Source organism: Lithobates pipiens, unplaced genomic scaffold, assembly GCF_037356315.1.
Source record: "Lithobates pipiens isolate NorthernLeopardFrog02 unplaced genomic scaffold, aLitPip1_a1.2 Scaffold_18, whole genome shotgun sequence".
NCBI classification, from domain to species: Eukaryota; Metazoa; Chordata; class Amphibia; order Anura; family Ranidae; genus Lithobates; species Lithobates pipiens.
In genome coordinates, this window is record NW_027507758.1 from 586,837,424 (window position 1) to 586,864,718 (window position 27,295).

The 27,295-nt window shown below is 41.6% G+C and overlaps 1 long non-coding RNA gene across 1 annotated transcript; it reads left to right on the top strand.

Annotated features, from left to right (window-relative positions):
• The first annotated feature begins 1,515 nt into the window (after positions 1 to 1,515).
• Positions 1,516 to 18,911, top strand: LOC143989124 (uncharacterized). The gene is made up of 4 exons (XR_013276980.1): positions 1,516 to 1,625; positions 11,394 to 11,613; positions 14,427 to 14,532; positions 17,883 to 18,911. It is a non-coding gene; the product is annotated as an uncharacterized LOC143989124 (long non-coding RNA).
• The last annotated feature ends 8,384 nt before the right edge of the window (positions 18,912 to 27,295 follow it).

A 27,295-nucleotide genomic window follows, 5' to 3' on the forward strand; every position in this document is an offset into this window, starting at 1 on the left:
AGGTCCACCAGAAGATCCTTAAAAGCTACACATCATGCCGAGACCCAAAGAAATTCAGGAACAATTGAGAAAGAAAGTAATTGAGATCTATCAGTCTGGAAAGGGTTATAAAGCCATTTCCAAAGCTTTGGGAATCCAGCGAACCACAGTGAGAGCCATTATCCACAAATGGCGAAGACATGGAACAGTGGTGAACCTTCCCAGGAGTGGCCGGCCGCCCAAAATTACCCCAAGAGCGCAGCGACGACTCATCCAAGAGGTCACAAAAGACCCCACAACAATGTCCAAGGAACTGCAGGCCTCACTTGCCTCAGTTAAGGTCAGCGTTCATGCCTCCACCATCAGGAAAAGACTGGGCAAAAATGGCCTGCATGGCAGAGTTCCAAGGAGAAAACCACTGCTGAGCAAAAAGAACATCAAAGCTCGTCTCAATTTCTCCACAACACATCTTGATGATCCCCAAGACTTTTGGGACAACATTCTGTGGACCGATGAGACAAAAGTCGAACTCTTTGGAAGGTGTGTGTCCAAGTATATCTGGCGTAGAAGGAACACTGCATTTCATAAAAATAACATTATACCAACAGTAAAATATGGTGGTGGTAGTGTGATGGTCTGGGGCTGTTTTGCTGCTTCAGGACCTGGAAGACTTGCCGTGATAAAAGGAACTATGAATTCTGCTGTCTACCAAGAGATCCTGAAGGAGAATGTCCGACCATCTGTTCGTGTACTCAAGCTGAAACGAACTTGGGTTCTGCAGCAGGACAATGATCCTAAACACACCAGCAAGTCCACCACCGAATGGCTGAAGAAAAACAAAATAAAGACTTTGGAGTGGCCTAGCCAAAGTCCTGACCTGAATCCTATTGAGATGTTGTGATATGACCTTAAAAAGGCCGTTCATGCTCGAAAACCCTCTAATGTAACTGAATTAGGACAATTCTGCAAAGATGAGTGGGCCAAAATTCCTCCAGGACGCTGTAAAAGCCTTATTGCACGTTATCGCAAACGCTTGGTTGCAGTTGTTGCTGCTAAGGGTGGCCCAACCAGTTATTAGGTTTAGGGGGCAATCACTTTTTCACACAGGGCCATGATGGTTTGGATTTTTTTTCACCTTTAATAATAAACACCTTCATTTACAAATTGCATTTTGTGTTTACTTGTGTTGTCTTTGACTATTGTTTAAATTGGTTTGATGTTCCGAAACACTTAAGTGTGACAAACATGCAAAGGAACAGGAAATGAGGAAGGGGGCAAACACTTTTTCACACCACTGTAATATCTGCTACTATATTTTCTACAATATATTTTGACCTAAACATCTAGCTCATCCCTGCTAGGGATCATTATCTTTTTCTTTCATTTATTTTCATCAAAGAGGTAATAATTTACACCAAATCATTTTACTAAAAAAAAAAAAAAAAAAAAAGTGTGGCTTGTGTATTGATTAAGCTCCCTTGTGCTTTATCCGTTGTGGTTAAAACATTATATATAGTCATAGAGAAAGGAAACCGATGGATGCTTAATTGTATTCCCTGCTCTCCCTATGTATTATTATCAGCAATTCTGGAGTACGCACTTTAATCCACAGTGATATACAGCAGGCTCTTGACAGATCAATAGAGGTAATCCATCTGAAGTCTGAAAACAGATTCCTTGCTTCTATTCTTTCTTGAATACTTGTCATTATGTAGAGCAAAAATCATATAAATTATTATTTTAATCTTTCTCCACAATAATCTAATCTAATAATTAAATATGGTAAAGAGTTTATGCACTTTAATGGCAGTTTAACACAACAACAGGAATGTATTGGTATATAGTTAAAGGAACTTAATATGGCAAACCGAAAATGAATTCCAATGCAGAGAAATTATTAAGTGTGATTTAATATGTATTAAGCAATATAATCACAGTATTAAATACACAAACAGTGAGATATAGAAGACATAGGACAAACATATATACAAGTGCCAGGGATATATTAAATAATTACAACTGAAATGTGCATGATGGGGCCCATTCTGGTGTTCTGCTGGTCCAAAAAACATCTGCCATTGTTTCCCATCAATTGTCTAGATCAGTGAACCTTGACACTCTGGATATTTTGTAACTACATTTCCCAGGATGCTCAACTAACCTGCAGAGTGCATGAGCATCCTAGGAAATGTAGTCCCAAAACATTTGGGGTGCCATAACTGGTCTAAATCTTTATAGACCTAGTTTCTATAGACTTGGGCTGGCCATAGATCATGCAATTTTCTTTCCTTCAACCATGGGTTGAAGGAAATAAAATTGCATGTTGCTCCATCAACGCAGTCAGTGTTACGGACAGCACTGGAGGGGGACTGCCAGAAGATAAGAAAAGTGACTTTTCCATGTAACAGCGCAGGTAAGTAGAACCTCTTTTTTATTTAATTGCTTTTAGTATCAATTTAAATTTTCATTTCATAGTGATAAAGATTATCACATCTTTTTCTGTGTGACAGTTTTCAGCTGTCTTTATTGGCCAGTGCAGGGGGACATCCCATACACAAGAGCCTGTCATTCCAGCACACAGAGATCAGAGTGCTGTAAGCTGAGCTGCTCATGATGAGTAGCTCACTTTACATTGCTGGAGAAGACAGTAGGCAGGCATGTCTCTTCTGCAATAAAAAGTGTGCATGCTCACTGTTTGTTACAGCAGAACATTAAAACATTCAGTAGTTGTGACGTGGTACATTTATGGGAATTTAAGAGATTGTGGTTATTTTTTAAGGCCTCAAGGAATAAAAAAAAACTCCACATTTTTTGTACATAGTCAATATTCATTTGGAAAACCACTGTGTGTTATAAACAATTTTATTTTTTCAATAAAATATTTGGTTTCTCCTTTTTTTTAATAGTTTGTTTTACCCTACACCTACATGCACTCCCACAATGGCTTTTTTTTATGGTGACAACAGTGGGCAAAGCTTGCATATTGCATGCTAAAATGTTAACTGGTAGTGTTCATAGGTGACAATGCAGGAGCACAGTTAGGCAGTTAGGAGACAGTTACAGAATATTTTCATACTGTAAGGGGAAGTGCCTGAAACAAGGACCTTCATTGCAGGATCACCAGGTATTATTCAATGATAGTGATGAGCTGAATGTTCCTGGTCTTCAGGGCAGGACTTAGGGTGGTGGGGGCCCCTGGGCTTGAGTTACTTTCAGGCCCTACCTTCTATGCATTACCGTATTTATCGGTGTAAAAACACATGCTGGCGTATAACATGCACCCCAAGTTTAGGAGGGAATTTTAAAGAGAAAAACTTTTAGGAGGGAAGTTTAACGAAAAAAACTTACATTTAAATGCCCATCAGCCTTATCAGTGTCCATCTGCAGCCTTGTCCAGTGTCGCAGCAGCCTTGTCAGTGTCATTTGCAGCCTTGTCAGTGTAGCCTTGTCATTTGCAGCCTTGCCCCAGTGTCATTTGCAGTCTTGAAGTTTAAAAATGGTGAGTCCTGTGTATCTTGGCGGCTCTCGGGTCCTCTTGGCGACTCTCGGGTCCTTTCGCAGTCCTGAGCGGAGCCGAGAGTAGCCGAGTGTGCTCGGCTCACGGTCATGCCCAGTCCCTGTGTTATGTCCATCATAGGGCAGGACTGAGCGTGACTGTGAGTGGAGCTGAGATGAGTACACTCGGCTATGTATCTCGGCAGGACCCATGGGCTTGAGCCCAGTCAAGCCCAATGCTAAGACTGGCCCTGCTGGTCTCGGTAAACATTACTAACGTTCAGGTGCTGAATCCAAACTCTATTGATGTCAATGGAGGGGCCAAATGATAAAAAAAAATTATGTATAGGATAAAAATCAAGGGGTTGTCAAACAAATGGCATGGGGAGATGGTGTGCTGTGCAATGTCCTGGGGAACATGCACCAAGGCAAAGCTCGTTTTTTTTTTTTTTTTTTCATTTCAAATGCTAATTTGAGGGCCAATTCTGACATAAATTGACATTATTTAAATTTTAGTCAAGTTAAGCATAAAATCTAAAATCAGTCTGAAGACATTTTAATAGAACGCTGTGGATTCTTAATTATAATAACATAGCATCTACAAGCAAAGTTAATTTGACAAAATATCTTCAAATTTAAGGAAAAGTTGTAATATTAAAACTCATGGCTCTACTGCAATATTAAAGAGAGATATGTCTAGTATCTCTGTATACAGTAGTTTATTTTATTTGACTTTGCTTCAGATGAAAACAAATCTGGCTTGAGTTAAGATTATAAGATGATGATGATGTTAATATGATAACAACATTACATAACTTTAATTGAGAAAGCACTAGTGGGATTTTTTAGGTACCAAAAGGAAAATTGTTTTCTTAAAAAAAAAAAAAATATATATATATATATATATATATATATATATATATATATATATATATATGTATATATATGTATGTGTGTGTGTATATATATATATATATATATATATATATATATATATATATATATATGTATGTATATATGTATATATATATATATATATATATGTATGTGTATATATATATATATATATATATAATTATACAAAGTTTCTTTTAAGATGACAATAAATGTTCATAGGGGTATAGAATCAATGCAGTCTTCTTTTACCAAGTTTAGGGAATAGGATGTAGTGCTAGGGCACCTGACATAAATACACAGCTGATGATAATCGCTGCACTAGAGCAGGGCTCAAAGATAGGCCTGTAGTTCTACTGTTGCCAGGTCTGTCTGTATGGAAAAACAGCTCCTGCAACAAAATGAAAAAACAATGTATCTATTTACTTTTTGTTTTAGAGGACAAAAAGCAAAACGTTAATTGTTCCCAACTTAAAATGGGGGCCAGTATTCAGGGGTCAGTTTTGAGGGGGAGACATCAGTGGCCAAGTTGGTGATGCTCTCACCTATCCTGCATAAACAGGTAACTAATCATCCAAGGCGCCATAAACCCCCATAGTGAAAATGAGTCCCTAAAAAGAGAGGGAAGATAAAAGTACTTATGTATATCAAAAAAGAATTCCAAATAATGAGGAGCTGAGGAGAGACACAATCCTGCAAGCTCTCACGTATATGCCCCCTGTCAGTATGAAGCAGCGAACCGCTGCTATTTAACCCCCTTGCACCCCGTCGACTCCTGGCGTACTCGGCAGGACGTGGGCACGTTTACATCGCTACTGTGCATGTCTGGATTCCAACGGTGATATGACCTCACACGTCATTGGAAAAATCCACAATTGTCAGATCACCAAAGTCGACGAGTGGATTTAAGCTCCACTCTGCCCCCAATGAGGCAGGCAGTATGAAGTAGTTGTACATGCTATTTGAAATGATATGTGACTTCTATGAACATTTTTGGTCATTTTAAAAGAAAATTTGCATAATAAACATTTAATCTATTTGTCCATTTGGTACTGAAATGGATATTTTGATGATAGGCAACTCCTATCCTCATATTGATTAGTGGTTCCAAATTAATAACTACTGCAGTAGGGAACAGACACAAAAGATACGCTCAGCATCTTTCCAAATAACCGTTCTCCTTTATTATGACGCATTTGAAGGCTTTTATACACATGATTACGTAGGTATCACATTAATATTACAATTGTACGTTTATGGTAACAAGGGGCGTTACATAGGCAGGCTAATTCTAATCAGAACTCGAAAGAATGCAAAACATGTACTGAAAACATTATTAGTGCTGTGTGCACAGTGAGGGCATTGTGCAATACATATAAAATAGAATACAATTATATACAGAACCTACAAATTTCCATTACAGTCTCCTCTCTTTTGATCAATATTTTGATCACTAACCATACCTGCTATCACCTTTAACCTGGAACCTCCACACGCTTAGGTGGAGGTAATCCTGGCCAAAGAGGCAAAAACTCCATTGTGGAGAAAATAATAGCTGAGCAGCTTTTTTCATTACAAAATGACATTTCACTGTGAAAAACAAATGATTGATAAGACATATTTACAGAGTACTGGCTGTACACTCCTGTGGCCAGAATGGCCTTCTAGCTTAATTGCTGGTATGCTGACTTATCAGCACATGTAAACACAGACAATTCTACATAAAATGGAAGAGGTACAAAAGACAAATATGACTTCAACATGGCTAAACTACTTTTCAAATATATATATCCCTTACAATTAAAGTAATTGAATCAAAAAATACCCTAGACTGTTATCGCAAGAGGGAAACAAATCAAACACAGAGATTTCTTTCATTTAGTCATTTTTGCAGTGTCTGGTGTGGATCCAGGTCACTTTTCCTTCAAGTTTTGCAAAACTGTACATGAAATAGATGCTGTATTGAGTCTCCAAACATTTCCTTATATATAAATGTCTCTTAACAATCCACAAGTCAACTGGCTTTAGTTTTAGATCCTTCCAAACTTTTAGGATCTGAAATTGGGGAGAAAACACATAAATGAGTTTGTCAAAAACCCTAAAAAATCAGCACCATTCTCTGTGAGATCCGAATGGAGGACTTCAGCTGCTGAGACAAAATATAAGCAAGTGAGCAACACACTCCCAAACCAAATCCCATAGGGAGAGAGTCCAACATCCCCCTACAGGCTTGATAAAATATAATAAAACATTCAGGCAAAAGTTTTCTAGTGTCTTACTCTACTTTGTCCGCTACATTGTAGACAGTAGGGGGTGTAAAAATAAAACCTCAAAACTTCTAATAAGGACTCTCCTATAAAAATGATTTCCTCTGTTACTCTCTGTCTCTGTACTTACAAACTACTTCTGATAACACTTTTTTACTGTGGGCTTTGCAGTAGCATTTGCCACTGGACATCTATAAAACATGTCCATACAAACAAAATACATACTCGTAGGATCCTGACTTGGGCATTTGGATATAGCTTTTTGCTATCTCTGGAAGGGATGTTCAGCTTTTGGTAACACCTTTGGTAACAGGTAAAACAAGAAGTGGTATGTTATAAAAACAACTGTGGAGAACCCTGGCTCTATCCCACGCTCATTTACTAAGGCAGCCATAGCTACTTGTGACTGATGACACGGTCCACGTGTCAAGCTGAAGGGAAAAGAGTGTCTGGCAGACACATGATCACCTTTTCCAAAGTCCTGTTTCGTAAGAAGTTGCCCTCTGTGGACCACTTGTGCTTCTCGTTCTGGGGTCCTTAAAGTTGAATTATTAATCCCAGCTATACTGGGCCAGAACTAGGGTGGAATCTGTGAGTTGCACAGACCCAGCAAGTGTCCGGGGCTGTAAATGCAGCATCCTTAGAGTCGCCTGGTCTGCTTCCATATGTGAGTTTTACTGTTAGTATGGCTACCTCAGCAAGAACCTGGAAGGCTGAAAACAGCCGATTAAATTAACTTGGCATGCTTGGTTGGTTTACCTGCCGAAGTAAAAACAAACTTCTGGCCCTTCAAATGGAACCAAAAGCTCTCTATATCTTGACTATCTATATAAATATATGCTCGTTTTATAGCTCACAGGCTTTTCTAAAACATGGAGCTCTGCTTCTTGAGATGGGGGAAAAGAATCCCAGGACTCTGAATACAGGGAATCCTTCTGGGTGATAAACTTCATCCTCGGTATAAAACCAGGGATAACACTACAAAAAAGTAAATACTCGGGTCTTCAGGGAGTGTGTCCTACACTGGGCTCACAGCAGCTGATTCCCACATCATCAATTGAACATGTGTTTTTTCTTTGTCTCCAACCTCCTCCAATAGAGGCAATAAGGTGGCTGGATTCAAATGTACACATTTCTCATTGTTAGATTTGTACATAAACACACAAAACAAATTCATATTTTGAACCTTTCATTAGACAAACACTTAGCTATATATTTGCTGTGCAGAATGTCGGACTATTAAAAATTAAATATTCAACCAAAATAATATCTGTAACTTTGTCTAATAGCAACTTTGCATAAAGCTACAGCTCTGATATATCGGGGTGAACCCTTCATTACTGGGTCCAGCTTGCATAAATATAACAATAGCTTTTTCCTATCATGCTGTTTGTGTAAGAACTCCTGTTTCATGTTTCAAAAAGACAACTTTTTCCTAGCAATATTATAATAAATGATAAGAATACCCTGCAGTCATACAGAGATGTCCATAAACCCTAAGTATTCTTCTACTTATACCCACTGCACTTACAAGGAAAAGGGGCACATCATTTCACAATCCACACATTCTGCGTTGGATTTCAAAAATAAAAATACATAAAAACAAAAGGACCAACAATATGTATGACGGACCAGAAAGCACTCGGCCATCAAAAACTATAAACCAACTGGCTGCAGGCAGCAGCTATCCTAACAGGGTGTGTGGACTTGATGTGATGGGTCTGTTATATTTAAATGTTATTATTACTCTCACATCATGGACGGCACATCAAGTTATTATCAGACTTTAAGATTTCATTTCTGTAGAAAAACTTCCTTATGTATCCCATCCATCTTGGCTTTGTTAAACATTATTGCAGCTGTATTCAAATTAACAACCTCATCTTAATTTTTTCTCTTTCCACTCAATAAATATAAAATTACAAAATTGTTATCTTAAACTAAACTAATTCCATTTTTACCAATTTCCCCATTAACCTGGATTTCATTTCCAACCAAAGTTTGTCTAAACCAGTTTCAATATATCTATATTTATTAATAAAATTGTTAAACTCATATTAGAAATTAATACTCATATGATAATTTCAATATCACACACTAATATATATGCACAGATAAATGTCCTTAAAGGGGGACATATTACTTAATTTTACTCAATTTCTCTCTTTTTTTTTTAAATGCACTGTTTCCACTATCAAAAGATATTCAATTAGTGTAAGACATGGTTAAATGTAACCTTGATTTTACCATGTTTGGAAAACAGATTAAAAAATAATTGTGATCACATTGTTTATCATTAGATTCGTTAACCCGGCACATTTTGTTATAAATGTTTTGTCTAAAAAACTGAAATTGGCATGGTGTCCTCCAGCTTATCACCAATCTCTCATGTCAGCCACATTCTTTCAGGAGAGCACAAAGGAGGGGGTCACATCTGCGTTCATGACACAAGCGAGCGAACTAAAGGTTCCAGCATTCACAAACATACTCAAATATATCTCTAAAATTGCTTACATTATTCCCATTTGCACACAACACATGCATATCATTCTCTCACTTTCCTTTAACGCTTTTTAATACTTCCTTGCTTACATTTCTGCTTTCTTTATTTTGTTCTGATATCCTTTGCATCCAATGTATTGTAATACCATACTTCACTTACTCTACCTTCTATGATCAGACGGGCAGCCATAGTGCTCATCCCATCTTCCCTCTCTGACAACATATAAAGCATTCTGTTTTAACTCTCATTACTGTTTCTTGACTTTACTAGTTGTAGTGCCTGACCCCAAATTCATCCCACAACTTAACATCAAAAAGTCCCTTTCTGTCTAGTGTTAATGTCACTCTTGATCCATCCTGCTCACATAAATAGCTGTTTCTCTAGCTGTATACTCTGCATGATTCTTTGTCCCTGTGGACTTTGGTGGTAACCCAGTTACCCTTTGTGGATCCCTGTCCACTTTAACCATTAATCTAGGGGCTCAGTATAGGCGGAACCACATCTTCGGTTCATATATAGCGCTCCTCTTGCGCTGGGCATTTTTGAGGGTCTCTTACCCATCATTCCCTTACTTAATTTAATGCCCATAATGACTGGCCAGTCTTCTCTACGTGTGCCTATACCCTCTTGCCTCTAAACTACTTTATCTAGCAGATGTACTACATTATACTCTGTGAACAGCACTATTCTTCTCTTTCTCTATAACGCTCTGATGGACAGTAGACAGTGACAACATAACATATAACCACTAATCAATACAGTTCGATTAAGGGGAGTAAAATAGGTACCCTTTGTCCCGAAAATGCCTTACCGATCAAGGAAGTCTGATAACTCAAATTTAAGCAAAAGGCTTACCTCAGCCGGCTGATTATCAGAAATTCCCGGATCGTCTCAAGCTCCTCGTTTCGGATACTCAGGGTCACCTGATAACCCCTGCTGGGCTGGCTTCGCCACCTGAAATGGATATTTTGATGATAGGCAACTCCTATCCTCATATTGATTAGTGGTTCCAAATTAATAACTACTGCAGTAGGGAACAGACACAAAAGATACGCTCAGCATCTTTCCAAATAACCGTTCTCCTTTATTATGACGCATTTGAAGGCTTTTATACACATGATTACGTAGGTATCACATTAATATTACAATTGTACGTTTATGGTAACAAGGGGCGTTACATAGGCAGGCTTATTCTAATCAGAACTCGAAAGAATGCAAAACATGTACTGAAAACATTATTAGTGCTGTGTGCACAGTGAGGGCATTGTGCAATACATATAAAATAGAATACAATTATATACAGAACCTACAAATTTCCAAATTTAAAAAAAAAAAAAAAAAAAAATCCCACTAGTGCTTTCTCAATTAAAATTATATTCATTGGGATGTGGTACCTTTTGAACTCCCATTGCCTGGTTTCATAATTCTCTATTCAAAAGGTGTAACCACCCAGTTCTATCAGGACAAGGGGAGCTCATAATATTGGATTTATACTTAAAAGTAAATGTATTTTCTATATATGGCTTTGGGGAGCTTTGCACAGGTGCAGTGGATTTAGTATTCATCATGCAATTACAATTTTTATATTACAGAATCATTCATTTGTAAACAAACTCTTTACCTATTTAAGTCAATGGCGAACTATTGTGGCAGCACGTTCAGTGGACTGATGGACAAGATCCATCGTGCCCAAAATGCAGATAGTGGCGGATTCTCAATGAAGAGTTTCTTTCTACGACTCCATGGAATGATGGAAAAGAAATCCAGAATTTACTGTAACCAATGGTATTTTACCAAATATATGGAAGAAAGGGTCTCACTTTGGGGACTAAGGATACTATTATTCCCAAATCTGAACAAGTTATAAATAGATTTCAGTTCAAGTTGGGAGGAGAACCTACAGAGCTGCTCCATCTGCATAATGGATCTGCTCTGACAGCAGTTCTGTCTTGAACTGGAATCTTTAGCTAAAGAAATAGAAGTGTTGTATCAAGCTAATGAGAACATAATATTGGATCCCCCTTTTTTTTTTTCATGAGAATTCATTTTAAAAAGCCACTTGGAGACTTTTGTCTCCAAGATTCTAAAAACTAAAGAGAAGAAAAATTATGCGTGATAAATTGGCATATGACAATAGTACTGCCTATAACAGGACTAATGTTAGAAATAGAAGACATAATAAAACCTTAGCACCTAAATATAATAATGATCCTAATGACGCTGATGCCTCGTTATGTTCTGTATCTTCTTCACAGATTCACGATTACATGTGCACCGGTAAAACTAAGGGTCCACAAAAAAGTAAGCAAGATATTGAAAGTGATACACTTATCTGCACCCAAATGCACTCCCAGCAATCCCCAATGCACGTTCGGTAATGGGAAAATCTTCGGGGGCTCAGGCTTCAATGAACCCCATGGATCAGGCAGGAGGGGCTGGACATTCGGGTGTGCCATCTACACCTCACCTAGTCAGGTAAGTTACCCAAATTAGATTTTTCAAAAGCAGGACCTACGTCCTGCCCAGATAATTTTTTTTTATTTTCTAAACAGGTTTAGGATCACAGAGTAAATGAGTCAGAGGACAGTGATGGCCAAACAAAATCTATCTTCCTACTCTTCTAGTCTAGGCTTAACTTTCTAGCCCACTTAAAGGATAGATCAATTGGATCTATTTATTCTTCCAAAAATTGATGTTCAAGGTTATATTTGATAAAAACCAAAAACAAGAAACTACTCAAATTCCCAATAATCCACTATGGAGTGAAATGACTATTAAGGACATTAAGTCTCTTGATGATCTGATGGAGCTTTGGGAGGAGGGCCACACTGATGAGACTGAGCAAACCTCCTCAGAGGGGTCTCCATCTTGGTCTGAGTGTGTCCCCACTGCTGACACGCCATCATTCTTATTCTTTTCCAAAGAGTATAAACCTAACTCCAAAACATTCCCGGCTCTCCAAGCAAATCCAAATCAATTTTGGCATTCACACAGCAGGTTACCAATGAAATATGCCAAACACAATGGAAAGGGATTTCTAATTCGAACTTATACCTTGACCAACAGGAAGCAGTTCACTTCTTGTAACAAAAAATTGATATAGTGATGAAACCCTCAGACAAAGGGGGTAACCTGGTAGTGATGGATTACGCACAATATGAAAATATGGTCATGGACCTTCTTGGAATTGGGAATGGTATAAAAAGGTATCTGAAGGTTTTGCCAAGAATATTGAGATCCAGTATAGGAAACTAATAGGCTCTGCTTATCACAACAATTTAATTACCCAAAAAACATGGTAATTCTTAAATATCCAATCGCCCAAAACTCAAACAATGTATACCCTGCCCAAAATCCACAAAAGTCAGACCCATCCCCCGGGCGACCGATCATTTTGGGGAATGGATGTCTGACTGAAACAACCAGCCAGATGGTGGACAAATACCTTCGTCCTCATGTAGAATCACTGGCATCCTACATAAGGTACACTGTAGATATTTTGGGGGCCTTGGATGAGATTCACATGCCTGAGGGTGCCCTACTGGTGGCGTTTGATGTGGAGGCCCTCTACAACTCTATCCCCCAGGATTTGGGAGTTGGGGTTGTGGGGGGCTTCATTCGAGAATGGGATTTCAGAACAGGACCTTTACAACCAATTAATTTTTGATCTGTTGAGATTTATACTATCAAACAATGCATTTCTCTTTGGCCACTCCCACTACCTTCAGGAGCAGGGGGTAGCGATGGGGACTAAATATGCCCCATCGTATGCCAACCTGTACCTGGGGGGGGGGGGGGGGTGGGAGCTTGACCTATTTTACAGTGAGGATATGCAAGGACATATTGCTAATGTGCTTATATGGCATAGTTTTATAGGCAAGATTTTCCTGATTTGGACAGGTACCCAAAATGAGTTGTTCATCTTTTTTGAAAATTTCAACGATAATTTCAATGTAAAGTTTACTATCAATTATCATAAACAAATTTCAAATTTTCTGGATGTGAGTCTGTTCAATCAATTCTGATAACAGCTTGGGGTGCACATTATTTTGAAAACCCTCAGCAGGGAATTCCATTCTGCGTGCAGACAGTTCTCACTCCCTACCCCTCATTATGAGATTCCTGTACAGTCAATATTTACAGTTGAAACTGTAGTAGAGAGACAGATTTTGAAAAAAAGGCTAAGGCTCTACAATCTCGCCTGTTAGAAGGGGGTTACAGTATAAAATGCCTAAAAAGGCTTATAATCGAGCAGAGAAACAAGATAGGAAACAACTCATCCATGGACAAAAGTTTGACAAACCTTAAAGCAGGGTTAGATTGATTACCCTCTATTCTGGGCAAAAAAAACGAATTAGAAGCATTATGCAAAAATATTGGTATTTATTACTTGCTGATCCAACTGTATCAAAATACGTAAAAACCTATCCGGAAATAACTTTTAGAAGATTAAAGTCTCTAAGAAACAATCTGGTCCATAACCACCACCAATCAAGAAAGGTAGGCCAGAATACAAGCACAGGAACCTTCCCTTGCGGTAAATGCAATTTTTTGTGGGTTCATCTATGGGGTCCACGAAATTGCGTTGCCTGATGGATGTATCTTCAAACCACGATTTCTCGCTAGCTGCAAATCGGTGAGAGTGGTCTACATTATGATGTGTGACTGTGGTGCCTATTACATAGGCAAAACAAAGGAGGTTTTTCCATCGCATTCGTGACCATGTGAGACTAATCTCCAAATCCAGAATGGAGACGTCTATTAGCCACCACATGGGCCTTTTCTATTACTTTAATTTATCCAAAATGCATTTTTTTTGCTCTGGAATATCTGCCAGGGAATGAGAGAGGAGGTGACATTGACAAGCTGCTATTACAGTGAGAGGCTCAATGCATTCACAATCTAGCAACTCTTAAACTGCCTGGACTGAATGATGCATTCAGTTTTAAGCCATTTCTATAATATAAAATAATAAAAAAGGTTTTCTCCTAAACGATCCCCCATTCCCAGCCTTTGATACATTCAGGCAAATAAATTGACTATGTAGGAAAACATTATTACATTCTTCCCACTGTTCACTGGACATATATAAATAGTTCTCCCTTTAAACCTGATCAATACTCAAAGCAACTTTGATCGCTATTTGTGTTGTGTATACTTGGAAAACCCTGTGCTGTTCATTTTTTTTTCTCTGTTTCTATATACATGGGAGGGTGACTATGTATGCCTTCAATAGATGCTAATAAATAGTTTACCAAATGTTTGATTATTTTGTAAATTGATTTTAGTATGACCACCTCAGGAGCATCTTCTTGAGAAATCTAGGATATTCAACTTTCCCAGGCTCACTGGAAAGCCTTGGGATGTCACTGAGGGTGGAAGCCAAGATGTCAGGTAAGTATGCTAAATTAATTTTCTTGTTTGTATTTTGTCCTTAAGCTTACTGCCATGTAGTTGAATGGTGGGGGTGGAATTTGGATGTAAAGTTTACTTTAAAGTGACCCTGTAGTGATAGGGTCACTTGTACATAAAAGTACACTCGATAAATGAAGAGGCAATTTATTTACCTTTCTGGTGTCTTGAAATGTCACCACTTTGCTGCTCCCCAAGTGCTGCCACACTTTCAGTTATGTTGAATATGTCCTCCCCCTGCCACATGATATGGTTCCTCCTGGAGTCCCAAATTTACAAGGCATGAGAATCAGTGGGGGGGGGGGGGGGGGGACCACTGCACACAGCTGAGAAAACAGTTCATTTAATTCCTCTGATTGCTCAAATACTTTCAGTGGCTGGGGAGCGGCAAAGTAACCTTTCATCAGATGAGCTGGCAGTTTGGTACGTTTATTCCCTCTTCTTTAACAGGTGTGTATTCTTGTACAAGTGACCTGGTACTGACAGGGTCCCTTTAACCTATATTACCCAGCTCTTTTCCCACATCAATAGTAAAAAAAAAAAAAAAAAAAGTACAGCCAACTTCATTTTTTTTTGCAATAAACAGCCAACAAATTTTCCTCTGAAAAATTTCCTTCTGTATTTTGTAAACCCTCTTGGATCATGAGAAATTATTTTGGGAAGTATCAAAAATACACTATATTATCAAAAGTATTGGGATGCCTTCCTTTGCACGCACATTAACTTTAATGACATCCCAGTCTTAGTCCATAGGGTTCAATATTGACTTGGCCCACCCTTTGCAGCTTTAACAGCTTAAACTCTTCTGGTTTAGAAATGTGTCTATGGAAATGTCTGACTATTCTTCCAGAAGCAAATTTGTGAGGTCAGGCACTGATATGGATGAGAAGGCCTGACTTACAGTCTCTGCTCTAATTCATCCCACAGGTGTTCTATTGGATGAGGTTAGGACTCTGTGCAGGCCAGTCAAGTGCCTCCACCCCAAACTTGCTCATCCATGTCTTTATCGACCTTGCTTTGTGCACTAGACCACATTATTTGGTGGAAGGGGATTATGGTGTGGGGTTCTTTCCTGGGCTTGGCTTGGTCCCTTAGTTCCAGTGAAGGGAACTCTTAAGGCGTCAGCATACCAAGACATTTTGGACAATTTTATGCTCCCAACTTTGTGGGAACAGTTTGGGGAAAGCCCCTTTGTTTAGCCAAAATCTTAGCAAATTTTAATGCCCTTGCTTAAAGCACAAATCCAGTCACCTGAGCAAACAAGAACAGGTTGTATGGTGCAGAATTTGGTTAACTTGGGAAAAAATCATTAATCAAAAATCATTTTTTACTGTAGGTATTTTTTCAATTTCTTAAAATAAAAAGCATTTCCAAATATACATACAAGCACATTTTTTTTCATCATTGATTTTCTTTCAGTGTTATGTATGGGTGAACATTATCAATGGCTTTTGAATTTTACATGTTTTTATAATATTGTTTAAATAAGTTTCCTTAATATCATAAACAGCTTAGTAATGATCACTGTCTTACCTGATAAGTATATGCTGCCATATATCGCTACTGCTTACTTACTATTTTCAGAGTAATTACTTAAAACTTAAATTTAAATTTAAAATTAAACTAAAATTAAATTACAACTTTAAATTAAAATGTTATATAAAATGTAAAAGTACATTTATTACCTTTTTACAAGTCTTTATACATTTCTGACCTCTCTTAATATACAGCACTAATACAACTTTTCCAAAAAGCGCCACCTTCCACCACTGAAAATCAGTCAGTGAACTCCACTTTAGTAACTTTGACTAGACTTAGACAAAGCCATCGGTCTGCAGCAGGCTGGAGTAACTATTTCCTCAGTCTCCTCTATCTCTCTGTGATCTGACTGTACATTTCAAAGAGCAATTAAACTCCACTTTTGAACTTGTACCTACAGGTAAGCCTATAATAAGGCTTACCTGTAGTTACAGTGCGAATATTTCCTGAACTTGCACTGTTTGGAAGATATTCACACAACATGTAGTTGGCGATGTCACCAGAGCATGTGCTCTGAAAGGATGGTATATAATGCCAGACCTTCAGAGCTCCGTGCCGGGTCAAGCCCATCAAGGCCTCAGCCATTCATACAGCTGGAGCCCGCAAACCTGGAAGGAAGACCCGGTAAAGATTGCTATACCAGGGAGCCTGTGACAGCACTGCACTGGAGGGCTTCATGTAGGATAAGACTGCCATAATGTGCTAGTATGCGGTGCTCCTGAATAAAATAAATTAGTTCCCTCTCTGCCTTTGGCCCCTGCTGCTGAATAGATGGGGCACAAGGAAATTTTATTTTATCTCTGGGAGTCACAGCTTGTGAGATTACTTTGTATGCGCCCAAAGGGACATGTAAAGAGAGCCCCCCCTTTGCCCTGTATGCCTTGCTGAAATTATGGCCCAGTCCAGGTACAGGAGGGCCAGCTCTACCTGTCAGGGTGCCATTCAACAACCATAAGCATGTGCTGAAAAGTAAACAGAAGAATATAAATGTGCATGTGCTGATCAAACGAGCAGGCATAGTTGCCAATACTTTACATGGCCGTGCTTGTCTGCATAGAAATGCACATGAACATAAGTGTTAGCATGAACATGATACCAGTACTCCTTGCTCCTGTGTTTTCTATATTCCCTGGATTACCTGTTACTGACCTGGCTTGCCTCTGGACATCCCTGCTGTCTGATCCCTGGTTTTGACCCCAGCTTGCTTATTCTGCTTCCCTTGTTCCACTGTGCATGACTCTGGCTTGCTCTTGACCACACTTCTCCTTGCTCCACTGGATCCATGTGAATGACCTTGTCTTTGTCCTTGACCATGCTGCTGCCTACTCCCTAGATTGCCTTCCTGTGCATGACTTTGGCTACCCTCTTGACTATGCTTCTTCAGTCTAGTCTTGCCAGCCTGATCCTGCATCTTCATCAGGTGCCACCTTGCTTGTGGTTGCTGCCCTGGTCCCGCTATATCTCCAAGGGCAACTGAGGTCTTGTCATCTGTCCTAACAGACCAGCTGACAGTTATCCAGTTGACTGTGCTGCAAGCGGCTTTCAGCAGATCTACCTAAATGGCGCTCATGCTTCTTTGAGCCTAGCACTCACTGTTCTTACCTTCAGGGGTGCTTGGCACTTAGCCACAATGGAAGCCCTCACATCAAATCTATCTCACAAAAGGTACATGACACTACCCCCATCAGCAAGCCCTGCATATAGAAGTTAATATATGGTTGTTTTTCATTTGGAGGTTGGAATGTTTATTGGTACCTTTTTGTTCTCTCTTTTTTTATTACCCTTACCCTCAGCATTGTCCCAATTTCATTTCTAACTGCATAAGGATATTTACAATTTTTCTAAAATAAACATGGAATTACAGAACCAGACCTTGAAAGAATTTATCTTTGTTGGATTCCCCCAGAATATGCAGATGTGTATTTTATTTTTTGTTGCATTATTCCTGATGTATATTTTTACAATTGTTGGAAATATTTTACTTATCACTGCCGTTATCACCAGTCCTAAGCTTCACCTGCCTATGTACTTCTTCCTCAGCAATCTCTCATTCATAGATTTGTGCTACTCATCCAGCTCTCTTCCAAAGCTATTAACAGCTATATATTCTGTTAGAAGGACAATTTCCATCAGAGGCTGCATGGTGCAAATGTACAGTGGCGTATATTTAGGAAGCGCTGAGTCCTTTTTACTGGCAGTGATGGCATATGACCGTTATGCGGCAATAGGCTTCCCATTGCATTATAACATCATTATGAACTGGATAGTCTGTAGAAACATAATAATAATAAAATGGATTGGGAATTTCTTCATATCAGTTGTCCCGTTTATTTCAAGGCCTCTAGTATTTTGTACAGCAAACAAACTGGACCATTTTGCTTGCGAGATGTTGGCGGTTCTAGAGTTAGCCTGTGGAAATCTTGCCTTTTATAAACTAGCTATACTTGTTCTGAGTTTTTTTACTCTTGTACTACCACTTCTGTTCATTGTGGTGTCTTACATTTGTATCATTTCATCGATATTAAAGATCCGGTCTACTGGTGGAAGATACAAAGCCTTTTCTACCTGTGCTTCTCACCTGACCGTTGTCTCTATGTTTTATGGAACAAGTATCAGTATGTATATGGGGCAAGTGAAAAGTTTTTCTTCAAACCTGAAATATATTTCTCTTATTTACGGTGTTATTACTCCTGTGTTAAATCCTTTGATTTATAGCTTGAGAAATAATGATGTGAAAGAGGCATTTTATAACATGTTTGTAAGGGTCATCACCTAGCTCTCCCATAGCACTGAAGAGAAAATGAGTAGACTTGGAAACCGTGAGGTCAATTTACTAAAACACGAGAGTGCAAAATCTGGTGCAGCTCTGCATAGAAACTAATCGACATTCACGTTTTTTTTGTCAAAGTTTAAATGAAGAAGCTGAAGTTAGAAGCTCATTTGCTACCATGCACTGCTGCACCAGATTTTACATTCACCAGTTTTAGCAAATCAACCCCCATGCTCTTTAACCACCTCAGCCCTGGAAGATTTTAACCCTTTCCTAACCAGAGCAGTTTTTGTGATTCCGCGCTGCATCAGTTTTTTTGCAAAATCATTTTTATTGATTTTTTTTTTTTAATAGCACAGACAATTGCCCACACATAGGCCAACAGTACCCACACGGGGGCACAATCTCTGATGCGGCTACAGACCACAGCAAGACACATCAGATAACACAACATATTCGGTCTTCCTCTCAAGCAACAACAGGCCTCAACCAGGCAGACCGAAAACAAACAAAACTAACTTTTCTAAACCCCAATGTGGGGAGAGGTTAAAAGCAAGAGGATCTGTGCTCAAAAGCATAAGTGCAGGATATTATAACATAGAAATACATGTAGTACCTGGGTCAGTCTATAACCATATTATAACCTTAATGTTGGTCTAAGGGTTAGTTACTGCATCAGTCGCGGTAGTGCTATCATCCAACCAGCAGGTCCACACCTTCTCGAATTTATGTGGGCAACCCCTGCCCTCATAGGTGGCTCTATAAAGGGGCAAACTTGCATTCACTAGACCCTTCCAGACCTTGACAGAGGGGGGAGATGATTGCTTCCAGTTCATCGTGATAGCCTTACGTGCATAGTATAGTAATAAGGATATTAGTATTTTCCTAGCTCCCACCAGCCCCAGCAGACAATATTTAGGATCATAAGGAATACTAGTCTTAGTGATATTACTTATCACCTGGAGAACTTCCTTCCAGTAATGTCCAATTGCTGGGCAAGCACAGAAAATGTGAAAGAAGTCCCCTGGCTGATACGAGCATCTCCAGCACGCCAGGTAATGTGTCGGCGACATCTGGTGCAGTCTGTGGGGTGTGTAGTGAGCTCTATGTATAATTTTATACTGAAATAGTTTGTCCCTGGCTGAGACCAGAGGAGAGAAGGGTAAAACCCAGATCTCCCTCCAGTCATCGTCATCTAGCTCCGGTATGTCCCTCACCCATTTCCTGCGGAGGGAGGACAGTTCGGGGATGGCAGCAACCAACAGGGACCTGTAAATCTGAGAAGTGGGTTTCTCCAAGTCCTTCACCCAAAGGGTGGACTCAAGCTCTGAGTATTCCATTATGACTGGTTGACCTAAGAACTGACATTTATAAGCATGGGCGATCTGGAGATACCTGAAATGAGCCCATACAGGCACGTTAAACTTTGTACACAATACATGAAAGGGAGCAAGCTCCCCATTGGTGATAACATGCTCCAGAGTCAGTATTTTATGTCTGCCCTAGGCCTGTGGATCGGGGATAGTGGTGAACTTTGGTAGGTTAGGATTCAGCCACAGGGGGGGTGTGAGGAGACCTGGTGTTCGGCAGAGATGCTCTCAGCTCCTCTCCCACCTTCCACGCCCTCATAGTGGTGCGCATAGAAGGGGTGAGGCAATGAGGTGTTTTTGGCCCCCTGAATATGAACCCCTTCCAGGCCTCCAGAGACCCCACTATAGTCAGCTCCAACACCGTAGCCGAGTTGGTCAGATCTGGCTGCAACCACCAGTGGATGGTTACAAGCTGAGTGGCCAAGAAGTATTTGTGGCAGTCCGGAAGAGCCAAGCCCCCACTGTCCACAGGCCTGGTCAGAGTGGTGTACTTGAATCTAGGTGTTCCAGATCCCCAAATAAATGAAATGAAAAGTTGTTTGAATGAATTAAAGAAGGTTTTATTCAGCCATTGTGGGGAGTTCCTAAATATGTATGTTAGTTTGGGGAGGACTTTCATTTTTAGAAGGTTAATGCGCCCAATGAGGGAGAGGGGAAGATTGCCCCATGCCCTTAGTTTGGATTTAATCCCTATCAAACCAGGTTCAAGGTTAAGCCGGACAAAATTCCCGCTCTCCCTTGAAATAATGATACCTAAATATGTAAACCTATCCACCCATTGAAGCGTGGTAGAGGGAGACGAGGAGGACCTGGCCCCCTCGTACACAGGGAAAAGCTGAAACTTATGCCAATTCACCCTTAACCCGGTGAAGGCGGAAAAATCGTCCATGATTCCGAGTGTGCTCCGCAAAGAGTCACCAGCATCGTTTAAAAAAAGCAGTAAATCATCCGCGGAGAGAGCCACTCTCTCCTCCAGCCAGCCCACCCTAAGTCCACGGATCTCAGCCGAACATCTGAGGGCCTCCACGATAGGTTCCATTGCCAGGGCAAACAAGGACGGGGAGAGAGGGCATCCCTGCCTGGTGCCCCTCTGCAGGGGGAACGGAGAAGACAAGGAGCCATTCAGTTTAATGCATGCAAGGGGACCGGTGTACAACGTGCGCAGCCAGACAATAAACTTCAGTGGGAAACCCATTCTTCTGAGCACCTCCCACAGATGCACCCACTCTACCGTGTCAAATGCCTTCTCCATATCAAGGGTGGCAATGGTCCTAATGCCTTGGTTAGTATGGGGGGCATGAATATTAGAAAACAGTCTACGGACGTTAATGTCTGTGGATCTACCCGACATAAAGCCCGTTTGGTCAGGGTCAATCAGAGATTTAATCACCTTATTGAGTCTAGTGGCCAGTATTTTGGTTAGTATTTTTAAGTCACAATTTAGGAGTGCTATTGGCCTGTAGGAGGCGCACAACTTGGGGTCCTTATTAGGCTTTGGGATAAGAACAATATAGGCCTCCCTCATAGAGGATGGCAGGGAGCCCTTTTGAAGACATTCTCGATACAGCTGAGCCAACCTGGGGGCAAGTAGCTCTACGTGGGCTCTATAGTACTCTATGGGTAGTCCATCTGGCCCCGGGGTCTTCCCAGCCGGGAAAGACCTGATGGCGATCGCCACCTCCTTCTGGTGTGATCTCTGAGACAAGGAGTAGTCTCTCTGCATCAGAGAGCCACTCCAATGCTAACGTGCCCAACATGGAGGTCATAGGAGTGGGGTAAAAATCATCAGGGAGCGAGGAAACATATAAAGAGGTGTAAAACCTGGTGAAGGCAAGTAGAATGTCTTCCAGAGAGGTAACCAACACCCTTTCTGCCGTGAGTATTTCTGAAATAACCACTAAGGGTCTATCCTGCTGTGCTAAAATCGCTAGTAGCTTGCTGTTCTTTTCCCCATGCTCAAAGTACTTCTGTCTGCTATGCTGTATACCAAGCCTGGTGGTGTCTGAGACATGAAGATGTAATTCTCACCGGAGCGATGAAAGGTGCTCAAAGTTAGGGATCGTAGCCGAGGCTGAGAACTGCCTGAGAGCCTCCTCCACCTTGTGCTGAAGATCAGAGACCTTGTCTCCGAGTTCCGCCCTAGCCGCTGCCACGGCCGAGATGTACTGACCCCTGCCGTGGGCTTTGGAAGCATCCCATGCTATCTTCAGGGAGGCCGACCCCGCATTATGCACCCAGTATTCCCGCAGGGAGGGAGAAACCCTATCATTTACTGTCTCGTTGCTGATCCAGTGGGGTTGTAACCTCCAGAGGGCTTTGCTCCTTGCCCTGGAGGTCCTAATGGTGAGCTTTAGAGGGTGGTGATCAGATAGGCCAGAGGGAAGGTAACTGGCCTCCTGGACACTGGCCAGGAGGGCATTATTGGCAAAAGCCAAATCAATACGGGAGGACGTTTTAAAGGTAGATGAGAAGCAGGAGTATGTTCTGTCCTGTGAATGCAACCACCTCCATACCACGCGGAACTCTGTTGCCTGGGCCCATACACCAAGATCAGGATTGAAAGCAGTTTGTGGGGAGGGTGTATCTAGGTCACGTGACAGTGTGGCATTAAAGTCTCCCATGAGCAGGACATCCGCCGGACAATGCAGAGCCAGCCTCTCATATAGTATATACAGAATGTGTATCTGGCTCGGGGGAGACAGATAGACGTTCACAATGACATATTTCTTATCAAAAAAACTCAACACCACCATAGCAAACTTCACCTGGGGGTCCAAATGGACCTCATGTATTTTGCATGGAACTCATTTACTGATCAATATAGAAACCCCTCGAGAGTAGGAGGAGTAGGTCGCATGAAGCGCCCTTTGCACCCAGGTTTTTTTCTAACCCAAAACCTTACTGCCAGTTAAGTGCGTTTCCTGAAGCAGTACTATATGGGGGTTATGTTGCTTTAAATAATGGAATAACAGCGACCGTTTGTATTTAGAGTTAAGCCCCCTGATGTTCCACGATATAACGATCAGTGACTCAGCATCTGAGGGGGCCATCATGGAACACCAGGGGGAAACCGAAACAGGATGATCCTAACCAACCAATAAATATAGACTGACCCAAATTGAGCACATACAATCAGCGGCCTATGAGCAGCACAGTACTTATTCATTACTTTAAGGCAGAAAAACCCCCTCCCCCATAACATAAAACACCCTACCCAAACATCATGAGAACCAAGTTCAATGACCCAAAAGGTAGGCCAGAGAATCATATAAACCGATGCAGGGTTTTGTCCCATAACTAGAAAAAACAGAGTCTTTAGGGCACTGGGACCCCTGGACGTTGGGCCACTGGGCCAAAGGTGGATACAAACCTTCCCGAGAGAGTCCTTCTCTAGTGCGGGAGAGGAATCCAAGTGTGGAGGGGGAAACAGGGGGCGTTTCTGAATAAAGGTGAGGTGATTCAGTGGTAGTCATTGGAGCTCCTTAGGCAGGAGTAAACGGTATTCTAGCCAGCAACAGGAGACAAACTTTTACTTTTTATAATCAGTATGGGTACAAGTGGGGTGTAATAGGGAGGAGAGGACTGGGGACAGAGAGCAGTTAATGCAGGGAATCAGCAAAAGACAGTCCTGTTGAAAAGAAGAGGGATACTTAGCAACTGATTGAGGTCGGTCATTCTTCCCCTTGGTCGCATATGTTTAGCGGGCGTCCAGCCAAGCCGCCGCAGCCTCTGGAGTGTCGAAGAAGCGAATGCTGTCACCATCAGTAATCCGTAATCTGCTGGGATACAAAAGACCGAAACGGATTCCTTTTTCTCAAAGCCGGCGTCTCACATCAGTAAAGGATTTGTGTCTTTGCTGTACCTCCTGAGAGAAGTCTGGGAAAAAGAGCAGTCTGGTGTTTTCATACTTGATTTCAGGCATGGTATGAGCCGCCGCCATGATGCGGTCCCGATCACGATAGTTTAGCAGCCGCAGCAGGAAAGGGCACGGATGTGCCCCGGGTCTTGGAGGGAGCGGCAGGACCTGCTGGGCTCTCTCCACTACAAAGGTGGGTGGCATGTCCCCCAGATTAAACAAGGTGGACAGCAGCTGCTCAGTGAATTCAGCAGATCTGGGGCCCTCCACTCTCTCGGGGAGCCCAAGTATACAGATATTGTTTCGCCTGAGACAGTTTTCAGTATCTATTGCATGTTCCTGGAGTGCCTTCACCTGGAGCTGCAAGGCCTTCACCTCCCTGGAGTCTGAACGGACCATGTCCTCTACCGTGGAGACCCTGTCCTCCACTTCGGCGACGTGAACTTATCCATATCCTGGCGGATGAGCCCGACATCCACAGTCAAGAAGTCGATCTTTGCTGTGAGGGTTTCTTTGCAGGATGTTATGGTGGCTAGGATCTCTGCCCCGTGGGAGCCCCCACCTCCCCTGAATCCGCGACCGCCTGCGTACCGGACGCCATCTCAGCCGCCGACAGCCCTGCAGATGAGGCCACCGTCGACATGGAGGCACGAGGAGTTTTGGAACCGGATTTGGAGTAGCAGGTCTTAGGGTGGCCCATCCGAGGTTCCCTTGGGATGCGAAAAATTCTGGAAGGAGTCTATGGGCTGAAAGTCTGCGGTCTGAAAGCAGAGTAAAACCCGTGCCAGGGCTGATACCCTGACACAAGAGCTAATTCTCCCCGCTATGGGGGCAACGAGCAAATCCTAGGGTTCTGCTGGCAGAGTGAAGGAGGTGTTGGTGGTGAGCTTCTGGCAAAGGGTAGCCCCCGTGAGGATGAAGGCACAAGGAGGGTGAAGCAGCAGTTCTGGGACCCAGATGGTGGCACAAGGAGGGGAGTGTATTGCTTCCGGGGTGCAGATTGGGACACAGGGAGAGTAGTACAAGAAGTTGAGACAGACTGTACCTTGAGGTGGGGGAGAAGCCTGGCGCAGTAGGCCACAAGATGGCGCCTGTAGTAAGCTTTGATGGATCCCCTGGTGATTTTCCAGGCCCCCGCTCGATTCAGCCTCCTCCAAAAGACCGCCGATGAACGTGTGGGGGGTCCACCTCCTCACCCCCCGCGGATCACTGCAAATTGAATCCGGGGATGTCCTCAAGATGGCGGCAGCTCTCCGAAGTGTGGAGCTGGCCGCGGCCCAATAGGATGCAAGCGGATGGCTGAATTCCTCAATACAGACTGGGCCAGATGCAGCAGGTACCCAAGAGCCTGTAGGGAGAATCCAGGGGCCCCCAGGCATTGGCAGTGGATGGATGGCCGTGGATTGCTAGGCCGCAAGATGGCAGCGGCCGCAAGCCCCGGGAGCGGCCCCACGGATGCCCCGCAATGTCCTGGGCTCCCTCACCGTCCTACAACCCCTTGGGGGGTCCGATGCCGCTGTGTATAAAATCGCCACCTCTCCTCCCTTGGATCGAGGCCGCCAGGCCTGAGGATGTCCGGGGCAAGTAGGCCTCAAGATGGCGACCCTGCCGAGGCTCAATCTGTCAGGCGAGCACAGCAATTTCCACCGGGGCCGGTGCAGCTGGTGTCCGGTGTCCTGTGAGGAAATTTAGAGGCCTCCCCGAGCTGTGTAAGTTCAGGATGGTTTCTGATTGTATCAGGATCAGCGGAGCTCCTCTGGAACACGTCTAGTTCCTGTTACATCCGGACACGCCCCCCTCTGCACTGCGTCAGTTAAGCAACGTTGTACCCAAACAAAATTGATGTCCCTTTTTTCCCCACAAATAGAGCTTTCTTTTGGTGGTATTTGATCACCTCTGCGGTTTTTATTTTTTGTGCTATAAACAAAAAAAAAACAGCGCCAATTTTTTAAAAAAACAATATGTTTTACTTTTTGCTATAATAAACATCCCCAAAAAATTGATAAAAGAACACATTTCTTTCTCTGTTTAGGCCAATATGTATTCTTCTATATACTTTTGGTTAAAAAAAAGAGCGTCTACAAAATAGGGGATAGATTTATGGCATTATTATTATTTTTTTTATTAGTAATGGTGGTGATCAGCGATTTTTATGGCAGACACAGCTGATACTTTTGACACTATTTTGGGACCATTGTCATTTATACAGCGATCAGTGCTATAAAAATGCACTGATTACTGTGTAAATTACACTGGCAGGGGAGAAGTTAAACACTAGGGAGTGATCAAGGGGTTAAGTGTCCTAGGGAGGTGTTTTAACTGTAGGGGGGATGGGCTACCATTGACATGACAGCGATCACTGCTCTCGATGACAGGGAGCAGTAGATCCCTGTCATGTCACTAGGCAGAATGGGGAAACGCGTTGTTTACATGGGTATCTCCCCATTCTACCTCTCCACACAACTGGGGGCCCTGCAGGCATGCTCCCGCAGTGTGTGGTGGGCACATGCCTAATAGGCGGCAAATTGAAAGGGATGAACGGGTATGCCCATTTGCCCGCCTATGCCATTCTGCTGGCGTACATCTGTGTGCGGCAGTCGGCAAGCGGTTAATCACTAGATGACTGCCATGTAAGATTCCCTTCCTGTTCAGGCTCTTTTTCAGTTTTCAGTACTGTGATAATTTGACTAACAAATACTCAGGCATTCAACACTGTACCCAAATTTTATATATTTTTTTGCGTGACAGATAGTTTTCTTTTGGGGCTATTCAATCACTGCTGTTTATTTAAAAATGTTTTACTATATAAAGGAAACAATAACCTACATTAAAAAAAAAACAGTTTCCTTAGTTTCAGCTATAAAACACTGTGAATAAAAAAACTCTTTCTACACAAATTTAGTCCATGATGTATTCTTCTACATTTCTGTGGTAAAAAGCAAAAAAAAGTATATAATTTCAACTGTGTGAAATTTATATTGTCTATAAAGTATGATATATATGTTTAAAATGTATCAACCCTGATTTTCTGATATTTTCTTGAAAATATCAATACAAACAATCCAAAAATGAACCCATTTTCAAAAGTAGACAGTCCAAGGTATAGCAGTAAGATATATGGTCAGTTTTTTAAGTTGTAATTTGTGCCACAATTTTTCTTTGTGAAAGTGAAAAAATAATAAAATTCTATTTTATTTCAAAACAAATTAT